The sequence below is a fragment of the Arvicola amphibius genome, chromosome 5, assembly GCF_903992535.2.
Source record: "Arvicola amphibius chromosome 5, mArvAmp1.2, whole genome shotgun sequence".
Classification (NCBI taxonomy): domain Eukaryota; kingdom Metazoa; phylum Chordata; class Mammalia; order Rodentia; family Cricetidae; genus Arvicola; species Arvicola amphibius.
In genome coordinates this window covers 10,509,995-10,523,914 of record NC_052051.1, presented here as the reverse complement: position 1 = coordinate 10,523,914, position 13,920 = coordinate 10,509,995, and the positions used below count along the sequence as shown (strand labels likewise).

Here is a 13,920-nt window from a genome sequence, read left to right as displayed (position 1 = left end):
TTCATCTTGGTTGCCCTGGGGTCTCCCCAGGGAGACAAGAAAGCACCATCCTATCCCTTCACTGGGGAGAAGCTGAACCAGGAAGAGGTGTGGCTGACACCTGGGGAACCTACTCCTGTGCCTGCAAATGCTTTGGTTGTAATAACCGGGTGCTACTGACATCGAGTGGGGATCCATGGATTCCCACGATACCTCTGGTGCACAGGTCACCAAGGCGGAGCCATATCCAGCGTATGTCAGTAGAGCTGACGATGTCGCTGCGCCTCACACTGTGGTCAGGTTCCTGCCAGGCTCATTGCACCCCGTTCGGATGCTGCTGTCTTTGGTACCCACCCATGCGGTTTCCCTAGGAGGGCACTTCCCCCGCTCCCATTATTTTATACCGGAGGAGACCATGGTTGCCAAGGGCATGTAAGTGACAGGCAGGAGAGAACCTTGGCTTCACCTTCATCTGCCTCACTGGCCAGTCTGGCCTCATGCTCCTTGGATTCCACCTGCTCTGTTGTTCCCCCCACCCACCTGCCCCACAACCATGTTGTGTTGTCTGCTATGTAAGCAGCTCGTTACCATCCCCAGTGTCCAGTTACTGCGGCAGTGCCCATGCGCCTGGTAAAGGGTCTGGCAGTGTCCACGCCCCCGGTAAAGGGTCTGCCTTCAAAGCCACGGGTTGCTACCAGGTGTTGCTCTCCGCATTAAAAAATTTCAGTCTCTTTATTTATTGCATTTAGTGTAGGTGTGTGTGTATGTGTGTCTGTGTGTGTGTCTACACACATGTGCATCACATCATGCATGGAGGTCAGAAGGTAATATTATAATAGAGCCAGTTGTCTCCTTCCATCTTTAGATGAGTCCCAGAGATTGAATTTGGGTTTCCAGGCTTGTACAGCTTTTACCAGCTGGGCCGGGTCACCACCACCACCCCTTTTGGAGACAGTGTTTCATGTAGCCTATGCTTCTACTGGCTTCCAATCTGCTGACCTCAAACTCCTAATCCTCCTGCCTCTGCCTACTCAGTCCTGCAGAATCTGGCCTCTGTCAATGCATTTGTTTGGCCAGGCGGTACAGCTAATCTGGGGGACCCAGGCTTGCATTTGGCACCCCCCCCACCCTGCCCCCACCCAATCTTGCAAGCTTGCTCACTTCTGGAGGCCAGTGATAGCTACACTGTGCCATCCCTAACTCAAGGCCAGGAGCTGCTGCTGAAATCCTCTGGGATGGCCCTTCTGTCAGCCAGTGACAGGGGAGTCATGAAAGGCTTGTCCTTCTTGTCCCTAAATTGTTTGTGTTCCTAGGTGACCACAGGTGGCTCCAGAGTAGTGGTTCTCAACCTTCCTAATGTGGTGACCCTTTAATACAGTTCCTCATGTTGTGGTGACCCCCAACCATAAAATTATTTTCGTTGCTACTTCATAACTGGAATTTTGCTACTGTTATGACTCGTAATGTAAATATTTGTGTTTTCTGATGGTCTTAGGCAACCCCTGTGAAAGGGTTGTTCAACCCCTGCAGGGGTCATGACCCACAGGTTGAGAAACTCTGCTCTGGAGAAACTTCAGAAAGGGAAGGACAAAGGACTTGGGAGTTACTCTTAACCTGCAAATGTCTTGACAGTGGTGGCCCGGGTCCTCCCATCACTTGTGATGTCCCCCATGCCACCACACCCACAGCTGCACCCACAGCTGCACCCACAGCTGCACCGGGTTCTCAGACACAGAGGAATCTGAGGGTGGAGGTGAAGGTTAGAGCTGGGCAGGGCCAGTGCCCCCAGTCCCTTCTCCTGTCACTGGCTCAGGATCCTCATGCAGGGACCTGCACCTCTCACTCCCCATCCCCCACTGCCTTACCCCAGCATTCCTGGAGAGGGCCTGCGTGTAGGGACCTGTCTCAGGAAGCCTCCTGCCAGGGAGGTGAGTCACAGGGGCCCTGATGAGGTCGTGGTCCCTAAGGGTTTGTCTAAGGAAGGCGAAGGCGGCCGCAGGTGTGTGTGTGTGTGTGTGTGTGTGTGTGTGTATGTGTGTGTGTGTAGAGCCCTGGCTCCAGGCTGTCACTGCTCCTAGGGTGCTGGCTGCAGCCCCTCACTACCCCCACAATACAGTCCTGTCCTTGTTTCTTTTTTACAAATGAAGAAACGGTGAAGGGTTGAACAGTTCGCCAGCGAGCCAGTGAGAGACCCTGGGTTTGAACCTGGGTCACCTGGCTGTGATTGCTGCTCTGTTTGCTGCCTGATGTTCTGAGCCCCAGGCCTGCCTTGGGGACTCCAAGATGGGTCTGTCTTCCCTGGACTCCCCCGTAGCCACGCTGCCTTGCAGGCTCAAGTCCGTGCTTGCCTGCCCTGGGTGGACACTGCTTCTAGTGTCAAACCGATGCCTTCGGGGTCTAGAATGAGGCCTCAGAGGTACGACCCACTGCGGCCTCCTCCTGCTCCAGGAGTAAGACTGGGGGTTTAGAGAACTACTATTTTAAAATGCTTTTTTTTTTTTAACTAAAAAAATGTAGGTGGGGTGGCTGGAGAGACAGCTCCTTGTAATAATTAAAACAAAAGCAAACAAAGAAGCCACCGTAACCCTAACTGGTTAAGAGCTACTGCTGTGCTTGCGGAGAACCTGGTGTCTAAAGGTCTCCTGGGGCAGGAGCAGAGGCCCCAGAGGGTCCTGCCTCCTAGGCCTCATTCTAGACCCTGAAGGCATCGCATTACCACTTCTCTCAAGGGATGTGCTATGTGTATCCCACTCGAAATGGAGGCACATGGGACTAGAGAGATGGCTCAGCGGTTAAGAGCACTGGCTGCTCTTCCAGAGGTCCTGGGTTCAATTCCCAGCACCCACATAGTGGCTCACAACTGTCTGTAACTCCAGTTCGAGGGTATCTGACACCCTCACACAGACACCAATGCACATAAAATAAAAATAAATTTATTTCAAAAAAGAAGAAATGAAAAAAGGGGGGGCTGGAGAGATGGCTCAGAGGTTAAGAGCATTCCAGAGGTCCTGAGTTCAATTCCCCAGCAACCACATGGTGGCTCACAACCATCTGTACTAAGATCTGGCGTCCCCCTCTGGCGTGCAGGCATACATTGAGGCAGAATGTTGAATACATAATAAATAAATAAATCTTAAAAAAAGAAGAAGAAGAAATGGAGGCACAGAGAGGTTAAGTAACTAACCTAAGGTCACACAGTTGGGTGCTAGGAACCCTGTTCTTAGCCTTCAGCACCTTGAGAACTTGTATCTACTGGGAGGACCCCAGGAATGGCCAGATGCTAAGACTTAGCTGTGTCTAAAGGGGTCAAGTCTGGTCTTAGGGCATCAGGGATTGTCTCTAGAAAGTGTCTCATTAGAATGTACTGGTCGGGCCGGGCGGTGGTGGCGCACGCCTTTAATCCCAGCACTCGGGAGGCAGAGGCAGGCGGATCTCTGAGTTCGAGGCCAGCCTGGTCTACAAGAGCTAGCTCCAGGACAGGCTCTAGAAACTACAGGGAAACCCTGTCTCGAAAAACCAAAAAAAAAAAAAAAAAAAAAAAAAAGAATGTACTGATCGTTGCTAGACAGGATGGGTAGGGCAGGAGTGGAATCCTCTTCAGATCGGGTGGCACCACGAACAGACTTTCACCCTGGCGCTCAGCAGGGTACCTGGATGCCCTGGTAGACTTCTGCTCCTAAGAATGCCCTAAGCTGGGAACATTTCATGCTGAGCTCTGAACTTCCTGAAACCCTCACTTCAGGGGTTTGGGCCTCTTGTCCAATCAAAGGAGAGGACTAGGCCAGAGCTCAGCCTCAGACCAGGAGCCTCCCACCCACAGAAGGTTCTGGTCTGTGACGAGAGAGCTTGAGAGTCAGCCCTGTAGCAAGCAGCCTCAAATGTGCAGGAGACGCCACGGCAGGTGCCAGTCGGCCATATCCGCAGCCTGCCTGGCTCTGCCCTTAGCCGGTGTGCTGGAGGCTTGGGAGCTCACGGATTTGTTGTAAACCTCTGTTTCTGCCAAGCCAAAATATCTTGTTCACGAGGTGTCACTTTGATTAATTGTCTCCAGGAGAGGCGCTTTCCAGGGAAGGAGACCTCCGGGACCAAGGGCAGAGCCAGCTGGGCCAGTGCCCACCTCCCACACAGCAGTCTGGCCATAGTGGCCTAGCCTGGACTTTCACCCTTGGTCCAGAGGAGACCAGGAGTCCAGAAGATCCCAATCTGCCTAGAAGGACACATGGTCAGAGACGCTGATGGGAGAGAGGACGCTTTGGCCACAACAGCTCAGGGATGAGACTGCAAAAGCAGTGGGGAGATGGGACCAGATTTTCCCCTTTGGGGGAAAATTCAGACATCAGGAGTTTTTTTAAACAAGGGGCCAGGGACTTGCCACACAAATCAGGCTGGCTTCAAACTTAGGAGGTTTTTGTTGTTGTTCTGTTTTGTTTTATTTATTTTTTTTTTAAAATATTTATTTATTATGTATACAATATTCTGTCTGTGTGTATGCCTGCAGGCCAGAAGAGGGCACCAGACCCCATTACAGATGGTTGTGAGCCACCATGTGGTTGCTGGGAATTGAACTCAGGACCTTTGGAAGAGCAGGCAATGCTCTTAACCTCTGAGCTATCTCTCCAGCCCCTTGTTTGTTTTTTTCAAGACAGGGTTTCTCTGTGTAACAGCCCTAGCTATCCTGGAACTCACTCTGTAGACCAGACCTCGAACTCAGAAAGATCTATCTGCCTCTGCCTCCCGAGTACTGGGATTAAAGACCTGCGCCACCACTGCTTGGCAGGAGTTTTATATTATAAAGACTGGGGTTTGCCTAGCATGTTCAACCCCCAGCCTATCTTAGATTGGGTATGGTGGTACACTCCTGTAATCCTGGCATTTGGGACGTGGAGGCAGGAGGATCAGAAGTTCTAGGTTATTCTCAGATTAGCGAGAGACGATTTTGAACCTCTGACCTTCCTGCCTCTCACCCCACCCCTGCAGAGGCCACTGAGACCAGGAGCATGGAGAAAGGGACATCTGTCTATGAGGCCACACTAGCTCCCACTCACACCTCCCAGCTCTTAGCTTTGGCCCCTGCTTTTGACTTCCTGTAATAACTCCAGAAACAGGTGTATCCAGTTTATAAGGAATGGACTCAGGGTTCAATGAGTCCCACAGTGTCCCTCTCCCCGCCTACGTTCTGCTCTGAGGTGGACCACAGCCTCCATCCTGTCCATGGTGACAAGTGGCAGGTAGGATTTGGTCCCAGCTGTGAAGTCCCCGTGAAACCTTGGGTGCCATCTCTCCTAAGCCATCTGCCCAGTTACATTTCTAGTACCCACCAAGGACGTGTGCTCTCCCGAAAGGGTTGTGCACCCAGTAGGGACTTGATAAATGCCAGAGATTTCTGACAGTGGCTAAGGCCCTTGCAGGCCTTCCAGCTCTGGCTATTTCTCAGACTGCAAAGAGCTGGCAGGGAAGCAATGGCCGCCGTGGGCAAAGCTGCCTTGCTCTGATCGGCCTGTAGGAGTCGTCCTTGAGTGCTCAGCCGAGAGTCCCTCCCCTCCCCTCCCCCAGCCATCGGGTGAGAGGCTTTGCAGGGGCCCTCCTCCCCCAGCGGGGGCCCCTGGAGGGCCAGAGGGTGGAGTCATCCCGGGCTGGAGCAGGGAGGCCTCTTGCTCAAACACAAATCTGCCAGAAGAGGTTCCAGGCGCCCGCTGGCAGCCCTGAACCGGCTTCCTTCTCCTCCTGCCCTCAGCAGTCCTTGTGGTAAAAATGCAGCATGACAGATGGTTCAATAGTGAAGCAAAGATGGAGGGCCAGAGTCCCACACCTCCCCGGCACCCAGCCTCCTACACAGCCGTGCTGGAGTGGTAACTTCAGAGGGGAAGTTTGGGAGCAGGCTGACTTAGAGCCTAAGGCATTTTAAAAAGTAGTATTTGAGGGGTTTCACCACATTTATTTGTGTGTGTGTGTGTGTGACACATGCCACAGCACATCAGTAGTGGGCAGAGTACAATTTATTTATTTATTTTTTTTGAGACAGAACCTCATTGTTTAACCCTGATTGGCTTGGAACCCTTGCTTTCATAGACCAGGATGGGTCTTGAACTCACTGCTTCTCCTTGTCAAAGGTGAGCACCACCATGTTGGGCTTGGAGGATAATTTGTGGGAGTTGGATCTTTCTACCATGTGGGGCCTTGGGAGGGTGGAACTCCATTTGTTGGCTTGGCAACAAAGTCCTGTTACCCGCTAAGCCTCCTCACTGGTCCAGAAATATTTCTGCATTGTTGTGTTCTTGTTAAAACTTTGAGCAGTGCGAGTTGGATGCCCTTGATGACAAGGAAGAGTTTTTTATTTTGGGGGGCTGTTTGTATAAACATACTGAGAAGTACCCCACCTTCTTGTTTGGTGGGACACACTCAGCAACACCCTCTGCCAAAACTGTGCAGTCCTCTGATGCCTGAGGCTTTTGTGGTAGCTTGCATGATTAAAGCACTCCGCCCCTACTGGGATGCCAAGAGCGTCTGACCCACGGGCGGCAACCAAGAAGGTGTCCAGACACAGCCAGACTCCCCTGGGAGGCCTGACACCCACCTTGGTTATCAATCCAGGTGGATGATGGCTGTGGATAGTGGCACAAGGCTAAGGGGACCCACCACTGTCCCCTCTGAGCTTCCTGTAGTAGTTCCCCAAGTTAATCGGCCCTTGCCTCAAAGGCACGAGTGTCCAAATTTGATCCCCAGACCCTGCGTTAAAAAAGAAGGGTGCGCAGCCATGCATGGTGGCATGTGTCTGTGACCCTAGCACTTTGCAAGTATCATCTTCAGTTACACAGCAAGTTCAAGATCAGTCTTGGACATATGAGACTCCAGTCTAAAAATCAAACCTGTCTATAGGCAAAGGCAGAGTTTCCCTGTCCTGACCGGCTACTCCCAAATAACTGACCCAGAGACTAATTTAAATTATAAATGCTTGGCCGATAGCTCAGGCTTGTTACTACCTCTTTTTTAATGATTTATTTTATTTGCACTGGTGTTTTGCCTGCATGTCTGTGTGAGGGCATCAGATCTTTGAGTTACAGACAGTTGTGAGCTGCCATGTGGGTGCTGGGAACTGAACCCAGGTCCTTTGGAAGAACAGTCAGTGCTCTTAACTGCTGAACCATCTCTCCAGCCCTACCTCTTTTTTTTTTTTTTTTTTTGGTTTTTTGAGACAGGGTTTCTCTGCAGCTTTAGAGCCTGTCCTGGAGCTAGCTTTTGTAGACCAGGCTGGTCTCGAACTCACAGAGATCTGCCTGCCTCTGCCTCCCGAGTGCTGGGATTAAAGGCGTGCGCCACCACCGCCCAGCTACCTCTTATTTTTTAATAATTTATTTTTGCTTTATGTATACTGGTTCTTCACCTGCATGTATGTCTGTGTGAAGGAGTTACAGTTGTTTGCCATGTGGGTGCTGGGAATTGAACCCAGGTCCTCTGGAAGAGCAGTCAGTGCTCTTACCACTGAGCCATCTCTCTAGCCCCTAACTCTCACATTTAAATTAACCCATATTTCTTATCTATGCTTTGCCACTTGGCTCATGAGTTGTTGCCTCATTTTCTACATATCCTGCTTCCTCAGAGGCTCCCTCAACTCCGCCCTTCTTCCCTCATTTTCCTAGTTTAGTTGTCCTGCCTATAATTCCTGCATGGCTGCGGGGCAATCAGCTGGGCAGTGGTGGTGCTCGCCTTTGATCCCAGCACTCGGGAGGCAGAGACAGGAGGATCTCTGTGAGTTCGAGGCCAGCCTTGGTCTACAAAAGCAAGTTCCAGGACAGGCTCCAAATCTACAAAGAAACCTTGTCTTGAAAAATTAAAAATAAAAGTAAACAGGGAAAAGTTTATTCTCCTCCACCAAGGCTCTCTCTCAGGAAAGCTAGAGAAATGATGGGTGTGGTGGAGTAGGGAGGTATTTCTAGGGTTTTAAACTGAGAGGTAACTGGGAGGAGGGGGGTGAGGATCTGTAAACTGGGGTGGAGGACTTTGAAGTGCAGAACAGGTACTTGTTGAGTGGGGATTGAAGGAGCCTAGACACTTAGGGAGACCTTGATATGCTAATGGCACCGCAGGAGTGTGCTGAAGGAAGAGTCTGAGGTCCCTTTTGCACCCTGTAAGGAGAACGCTTCCTTTTGACAGGCAGAAGCTGTTTTCCCAAGTTCCCCCGAGGGGGGTGCTGGCTTTTGTCCAAGTGCCAGAGAAGAGAGAATAGACTCCTGACAATTCTCTTTTGGCCTCCATCTGTGCGTTCTGGTATGCGCTCGCGTACACACACACACACACACACACACATGTTGGGAGGCAGAGGCAGGTGGATCTCTGTGAGTTCCAGGACAGCCAAGTACTGTTAACACAGAGGAAACCCTGTCTTTTTACTATTATTATCATTGATTTTTCGAGACAGGGTTTCTTTTTTTTTTTTTTTTTTAGCTTGTCCTGGACCTAGCTCTTGTGGAGCCTGCCTAAGACTAGACGACCCAGAGTCAGGAGTTTTGTGCCTGGCCTTGAATTTACAGAGATCCTCCAGAATTGAATTTACAGAGTGATGGGATTAAAGGCCTGCACCACCACCACCGCCTGGCGGAAACTCTGTCTTGAAAAACAAAACAATCAAACAAACAAAATTTGCCTTGTCCTGACACTTCTGTTGGAGTGACGTTTCTATCTTTGTGACCCTGAACATATTTCTAATACCATGGTATTCACATGTACACACATGGACACTGTAATCGATTATTAAAAATTGCTGCGTGGAAACACTGCAGGGTCCCCAAGAGGTGGCAGGCAGGGGGCAGTGGGTCCCTAGGCAAGGACTGCGCACAAGACCTGGCCTCCGAAGGTGGCTGGTCTCCGTGGCATCCCATGTGACAGCAGGTGAGAGACAGATGAATAGGCACACCATGCAGAGTGAGGTTGGATACTTATTAAGGTTATGGAGGGGGAAGGGAGCAAGAACAGAGGGGGGGGAGGGGAGAAGTCCGGAGAGGCAGAAGCTGCCTCTTAGAGAAGAAGATGGAAAAGAGTCAGGCTGGAGGCTGAAGATCAGCTTGCCTCAGCAGATGGGGGAGGGAGTGGGCGTGGCTTGTCTCTTAAAGAGACAGATCATTACAGACACATGGACACATGTGCATATAAACCTGTACATGGGTTTTTCTTCCCTGCCTTGTGACCATCTGGGAATCTGTTCTACCCAAGGAGGATGTAAGGCTGGAGTTACTCCCACCCTACAACTTCCTACTCAGCACCCCCACCCTGCTACCAGGTCAGGACAGGTTCTCAAGGTGGGCACACATGGGCACACACAGCCCCCCCGAACCCTAATTTATGTCCTTGTTAGGACATAAATGAACCCATATAGTGTGAGATTTGCTCCTTCATTGCCTCAGAGGTACTTGAGTTCCTTTTTTCCATGGTTAATTTTCTACCGAAAAACTAAGCAACATGTCATTAGCAGTGGGTCCCCTAGGTGTCAATTCTGGCAAGTCCTTTGTACCTTTGCCAGACCCAGAGTCAGGGCCAAAGTTCCTGTAACTTGGAAATTCCTAATAATTAACCAGGGAGCCCCTGGGAACGAATGGAATAAGAAGCAAGGGCAGGGAAGCTGCTGTCTCCAGACCCCTAGGTTCCCACTGGGACTTGGGCCGAGCGCCACAGCTCCCCAGCCTCCATCCTGCCCCTTCCATGCCCACGACTGGCTATTCTTTGCCAGTGTGCACCCTGCTGCAGAGGCCCTGAGCAGCACATCCCTTGGGGACTTTCAGGAGGAGCCCTGGTGGCAATGGTCCGTCTGTGCTTCGGGAGAAAGGGAGGCCACAGGGAAGAAGGAGGCTGCTGGCAGGTTCCTGGCATGACTCTGCCCAGGTGGCCTGCTGCTGCTCCCTCTGTCTGGTCAGCACCTCCTGTGAGCGAGGCCTTCCTACTGACAGAGCCAAGCCTCTTAACAGCTGAGAAATGTCCCAGAGCAGATAGATCCTCCTGAGGCACCTTGTAAATTACAGCTTGAAGCCTGCCTGAACCAAACCCTGCAACTGTGATTTAGTCTAAGTGTTCTCATTCATTTTAATTCTAAAAACGCGACAACATAAAACTACACACCTGTTCTGTTCACGAGCTAATGATGGCGTTTAAACCGAGCATGAGCTCTGGGGCTGTAACAGTAATGAAATTAGCAGCATTCACTGAGTGCTACCTTCTAAGCACCTTGCGGTTGAGTGGGGATCATACTCCGTGAGGCAGGTGCCTTCGGCAGCCCTGGCCTTCTGGTCTGAGAACAAAGACAGAGGTTGGTAACTTGGCCAGATTCACACTGCTTGAGAGAGAGTCACTGGGCTGGTGAGATGGTTCAGTGGGTAAAGGTGCTTGTCACCATGTCTGCGTGCCACCATGTCTGCGGGCTGTTTGATCCCCGTGGGGCCACATGACAGATGGAAGAACTGACTGAAATTTTTCCCTGAATACATACACACTCACCACACACACACACACACACACACACACACACACACACACACACACAAAGGAGACAGCTACTACGTGGGGATCTTGGTAGTGGGACACAGTTCACTGAGGTGGGTGAAGAGACCCCACTCGCCGTGCTAACCTCTCCGTGGATGGGTGCCAGAGTTCAGCTCTGAAGTCCTTTGTGCCTGGAGTCTCCATTCCCACCCTCATTCCATGAGCCACACAGGATGGTTTGGGAGGGATGGTGGGTGCCTCTGAGGCAGCCCCAGCAACATTCTCCACACATCAGCTCCCCATCTCAGCTTCTAATGAGAGCATCCATAGTGGGAGGTGAGCCTGAAGACACCCCTCAGCAGGCTACCCTCTCTGCCACACACCCTGAGTTCTTCAATTCCCTCAGTCCTGCCTTTCCCCAGCCGCTGGGCCAAGCTTAACTTTTTCATTCCCAGATATTCACTCATCCATTCGTTCACAAACCAGGGGATTTTTTTTTTTCAGTCCTTGTGGTGCAGGGTGGGGGTGGGCTTGCTAAGATAGCTGATGGCCCAGAGTCAGGAGTTTTGTGCGGGGATGGGGGGGGCAAGAACCATAGAGAGGGACAAAGGTCTGGAGGCAAAGCGGTGTCTGGGAGACGGGTCCTCTAGAAGAGTCAAGGAAGGGACAGGGGCTCTGGGAAAGAGAAAGGAGCTGGGTTTGGTAACTGTGAGACCCTGTCCTAGGGGTGTCCAAGGTGAGAGGAGGAGGAGGAGGTTTGAGCTAGGTGGGCTGGGGACATGAAGGCGGCCTGGATACAGCTGCAGAAAGTTTCAGATTTGCATGCAATTTGTAGGGGGCCTGGGAACCTGGTGAAAGTGGCTCATGGATGAATCCCACCCAGCTCTCAGAAGGCTGATGCAGGAAGATTACGAGTTCAAGGCTAGCCTGGGCTACATAGTGGATTGTGGGTCAGCTTGATCTAACTAGCAAACCTGATCCCTGCAGCAAATGCAGCGTACCAGGCTGTGCAGGTGCCCAGCCTTACGCTGTGTGCGTATCTAATCCGCCTATTCATTCATTCATTCATTCATTTATTTATTTATTTATTTGTTTATTTATTTATTTATTGTTTTTGTGAGTGCCTCTGGCCGTGACCTCTGCCTCCACCTCACCCATGGGTCAAGCCCCAGGTACTCTGCTCCACATCTCCAGGAGCTGTGCCAGGTTTGGTCTTTCGAGACAGGGCTTCCTGTAGCCCAGGCTGGCCTTAGGTTCCCTATGCCCTTGAGAATGACCTTAAAGTCTTACCTTCGTGCCTCCACATCCCCAGTGCTGGGATCCCAAGCCACCCTATTTGGTTCGCTTTTTAACCACCCGAGTCCAGATGCTCAGAGGGAACCCCAAGACAACCTTCCAGACTCCCCTTGCCTTCCTCCACTCTCTGCAACACCCATCGGCCCTCCATTCCCAGAATGTCACCATTTCAAACTGTTCTATAAATGGATCCCACAGCCTGGCATCTGCTGGGACTGGCTTTTTGTCTCGGCCGATCTCCCTGGAGATTCTCCCAAGATGCTGTGCGAGTTCAGTCGGCTGGACATTTGCAGGGCGTAAACAAGACTGACTGGGGGCAGGTGCTGTCAGGTGGGCATCAAGGGTGGACGTTTGCAGGTGGAGTCAGTGAAGCTGGCTGGGGGCAGGCGCTGTCACGTGGGGATCTGAAGGTGGAATGCTGAGCCCCGAGGCATCCAGTCCAACCCTCCTGTAGGGTAAGCCCTCAAGTCACTTGGCCATGGAGAGGGTGGGTGACATCACCATTTACCTCCCAAGTGCAGGCAATGAGAGAGGATCACAGCATAACTGCTAAGACCTTATAGATGGCCCTCTCACTGGGGACAAAGCCATGAGGTGGTAGAGACAAACCAGGGCTTGTAGTGGGAGGGGCTGGGTGCCTGGGGAGTCAAGGGGGCTTGGAGTATTTCCTGAACCTCTTTTCTTTCTTAATTTATTTGTATTTTATGTGCATTGGTGTTTTGCCTGCATATATGTCTGTGTGGTGTGAGGATGTCAGATCTTGGAGTTATAGACAGTTGCAAACTGCCATATAGGGGCTGGAATTTCTTTTTTAATTTCTCTGTAGCTTGGTGCCTATCCTGGAACTAGCCCTTGTAGACCAGGCTGGCCTTGAACTCACAGAGATTCGCCTGCCTCTGCCTCCTGAGTGCTGGGGTTAAAGGTGTGCGACACCACCACCTGGGAAGTGCTGGAAATTGACCCCAGGCCTGGATATAGTGGGGAGGGCCTTGGTCCTTCCTCAGAGCAATGTGCCTTGCCCTCTCTGGGGATTGGATGGGGAATAAAGTGGGGGGATATGTGGAGGGAATAGGAGGAGGGGAGGGAATGGGAACTGGGATTGGCATGTAAAATGAAAAAAAAAAAGATAGTTTGTTTTCTTTTAAAAAAAAATAAATAAGAAAAAAAGAAAAAAGAAAAGCAGTCAGTGCTCTTAACTGCTGAGCCATCTCTCCAGCCCCATGGACCCTTTTTCTTGATTCTTCCTCTTTTTGCAGTCACAGAACTCTTGGAAGCCAGCACTGGGGCCCAGGACTTGTCTCCAGGTGGAAGAAGGGATAGGAAGCCAGGACCTTGAGCATCCCAGCCAGCCTCACCCTCCATAACAGGCGCGGCAGACTCGTGTCTCTCAATCTATCAGACTAATAAAGCAACAGACCCTAGAGAAATGGAAACCTCAGGCTGAGAGAAGAAAAAAGCCTGCCACAAGAGAGACATGTCTCTCGGAAAGAGATTTCACACAGGTCCAGGGGATGATGGGGCTGCAACCCAGACACCAACAGGTTAGTGGTGGATGGGCCACACCTGGGCTGAGAGCCCACCTCCGCCCAGACTGCCTAGCTATGCGAATCTCTGACTTCTCTTCAAACTTTAATCTTACTTCAGGAACAGTGGATTTGGGGGCCTTTGCTGGATCTCTTTGTCCCTCTTCCCAGCGTGGCCACATTGAATAAATCTTTTCTACTTTCCATTTTAAATTTGATCCTTTAAATTGGCTTAGTGAGGCCAGGCGGTGGTGACACACACCTTTAATTCCAGGGAGACAGAGGCAGGTGTGTCTCTGAGTTCGAGGCCAGCCTGGTCTACAAGAGCCAGTTCCTGGACAGTTAGGACTGTTACACAGAGAAACCCTGTCTCGAAAAACAAACAAATGTCTTAGTGAGGTCAGGTAGCTGGACCTGACTTGGGGCACAAGCTGTGACCCCCCCCAAGTTGAAGTATGCACTGCTAAGCCACAGGAGTCTTGATACCTGGCTGTCCCTGTGCCTAGGGTGTAGTGGCCAGTGTTCTGCAGATCTTCAGGGCGTCTAGGAACTTTCCAGAACTGCCTGAAGAGATGGTACCTTCTGTGCAGGCTGCTGTGTCAATGCTTAGGGAACCTCAGTGGCCTTCCTGTGGCTGCAGGGTGAGAGTGTTACC

General features: G+C 51.3%; 1 long non-coding RNA gene across 3 annotated transcripts; it reads left to right on the top strand.

The window, feature by feature from the left end:
- Positions 1-5,588: 5,588 nt before the first annotated feature.
- Positions 5,589-13,478, top strand: LOC119814623. 3 transcript variants are annotated; one of them, XR_005285442.1, is made up of 4 exons: positions 5,589-5,724; positions 6,002-6,089; positions 8,131-8,244; positions 12,999-13,478. It is a non-coding gene; the product is annotated as an uncharacterized LOC119814623 (long non-coding RNA). The 3 variants fall into 3 exon arrangements; XR_005285443.1 differs by lacking the exon at positions 12,999-13,478 and adding an exon at positions 8,422-8,904 and having other exon boundaries at positions 5,629-5,828; XR_005285441.1 differs by having other exon boundaries at positions 5,632-5,828.
- Positions 13,479-13,920: the final 442 nt, after the last annotated feature.